We start from the raw sequence: 2,675 nt of genomic DNA, 5'->3' as shown, positions 1-2,675 counted from the left end.
TCTAAATCTGTGAAGAATATGTCTGGTACTTTGATTGGCATTGCATTAAATAGGTAGATTAATTTGGGTAGAATTGCCATTTTGGTTATATTAATTCTTCCAATCCAGGAACATGGGATGTCCTTCCACTTTTTTGTGTTATTTCTAATTTCATTTTTAGCTTCTCATAGTTTTCCTTGTGGTGGTCTTTAACTTCTTTGGTTAGATTTATCCCTAAGTATCTTATACTTTTAGTGGCTATGGTAAATGGAGTAACTTTTTTCAGTTCTATCTCCGTCTGCCTGTTGTTTGTATATAGAAATGCTATAGACTTCTGTATATTAATTTTGTATCCTGCAACGTTACTGTGTTTGTGCATTACTTCCAGAAATTTTTTCATGGAGATCATTGGGTCTTCTATGTACACAATCATGTCATCTGCGAATAGAGAGAGTTTCACCTCTTCTTTTCCTATTTGGATGCCTTTAATTTTTTTCCTCTTTTCTGATTGCGTTGGCGAAGACTTCCAGTACTATATTGAAAAGCAGTGGAGAAAGTGGGCATCCTTGTCTTGTACCCGTTTTTAGTGGAAAGCTTTCAGCTTTTCTCCATTCAGGATGATGTTCACGATGGGTTTTTCATAGATAGCTTTTATTGTGTTGAGAAATGACCCTTGTATGCCGATTTTGCTGAGAGTCTTGATCATGAAGGGATGTTGTATCTTATCAAATGCTTCTTCTGCATCAATCAATATGACCATATGTTTTTTGTCTTTTTTCCTGTTAATATGGTGTATTACATTTATGGTTTCGTGTATGTTGAATCAACCTTGCATTCCTGGAATAAAGCCTACCTGATCATGATGTATAATCTTGTTTTTATATATAGTGTATTATTTTTATTAAATGGTTACACCAGAATGTGTGATGGTAGATACAGTGGGTGAGTAAAGCTGCCTGAGCCTGCTCGGGCCGTATCCACACATAAACCCACTGGAACTGAGATCAAGGCTAGAGAAGACATGGACAGTCACCATACATGTTCATGTGAAGGCCCAAGAATTATGGTAGAGAAAGAGGGAAAAAGAGTTAGAGATTTGACTTTTCTCCTAGATGTTAATGTTTTGGCCTATAAACTGGAAAGGCGGGCTCAGACTTAAATAAATACATTTATTTTGAATAATGGCCTTTATTGAGCAATGTCTACCAATTCTGCTTCAAGTGAGTTTTTCACTTGAGCAGCAGCACCCATCTCTCACCTCGCTGAAGGCAGAACCACACCAGGACTCCAGCTGAGGTCCTTCTCTCTGTGTCTATGAAGGGATGTAGTAAGTGCATCACTGTTCTTAATGGAGAGGACAATAATGCCTTTTCTCTGACAGAAAAACAACCGGCTTCACTATGCAAGACAAGACTTGGTCCTCAAGTTAACTTCTTTAGTTGATTTTGTCCTGGAATACATACAAGTTATTGGTGGCAGCTACAGCAATAATAATCTCCATGGGATGCCAGACTGTGTGAAGGATCTTCTTATTGAAGTCCAGACTGTCCACACTAATCTCGTCTTTCTTTCTCTTACCACCTGTACATACTTTCTGAGGCTTTAAGCTGGCTCAGGGTTTGCTGTTCTCTCTTGAAGCTTCCAGTGTAACATCCCTGTGTGTATTTCTGTCAAACATTCTATAGAAGTTGTTTTAGGACCCGGTCATAATAGCACTATCTGAACCGTTCCAGCAGCACTCAAACTTGTCAAAGATGCAATTATTTTCATATAGAGAACAAAGTTTGCTCTGCAGGTACTCATGGACTTGCTGAGTCTCAACAGTCCTGTTCCCCATGTTGAGGTCCAATACCTTCACCAACAGGTAGTCTCTAGTCATAATGTACCGACCACTATGACTGAACTTGACATCGGATATCAATGAAATTATTTCTGAGAAGAAGGACCTACTGCTAGGATCCTCAGGTTCTTCAAAAAACTTTGAGTGTCTGTCACACAGGGTTGAGGAATGCATATCACATAGTCGGATGGTCCCTTTACTGCTACTGTAGACAGACACGTTACACTGGTGTGGTGGAACTCTGCTGTGGTAATGATTTCTGTCAGCTCCTCCATGTTAGCAGGTTTAATATCTATGTTGTTAAAACTTCTATCTGTGATTTCTAAATGCCGCAGATTAATTCTCAGGTCATCTGAAGAAAGATATGTTTTATGATCACTATTTACTGAAATGGAATTTATATGATATGTGTGAGCATTTGCAAAGATTTGTCATGGACTTGCTTCTACCATAAGGTCCATGGGCTTCAATATTGGGACCCATAGTGTTGTAATTCTAAATGGATCTCAAAGTCGTCCATCTTCATCTTTCAAGTTATAACCTTCTGCTATTTTATCCCATTAGCTTATTTTCCATAATTTTATAGTTTTATCATTTGTAGAAAGCAGAAAATGAGCAGCATTCTGTTGCGGTAACCACCTAATTTTATTATTTTTTCCCTTAATTTCTAGACTTTTCAAATAGTCAAATTCTGGTTCATGACTTTGAAAGGTACTGTAAACATTATATTCTCCCCCAGAATGAGGGCTGCTTTTATTCTTCGGCCACGTGCTCATCGATGGCCCCCTTGATCTGCAAAAAGCACCACTAGAAGTCGTTGCCCCTCCCCTGGCAGCCGCTGCCTCTGGCTCCCGGC

At 38.9% G+C, this 2,675-nt stretch overlaps 1 pseudogene; it reads right to left on the bottom strand.

The window, feature by feature from the left end:
• Window positions 1–1,380: 1,380 nt before the first annotated feature.
• Window positions 1,381–2,595, bottom strand: LOC102503372 (serine/threonine-protein phosphatase 2A 55 kDa regulatory subunit B delta isoform pseudogene; annotated as a pseudogene).
• Window positions 2,596–2,675: the final 80 nt, after the last annotated feature.

Source organism: Tupaia chinensis, unplaced genomic scaffold (assembly GCF_000334495.1).
Source record: "Tupaia chinensis unplaced genomic scaffold, TupChi_1.0 Scaffold143942_1, whole genome shotgun sequence".
Classification (NCBI taxonomy): Eukaryota; Metazoa; Chordata; class Mammalia; order Scandentia; family Tupaiidae; genus Tupaia; species Tupaia belangeri.
Note: the sequence above shows the minus strand (reverse complement) of the source record. Positions and strands in the feature narration are given on the sequence as shown.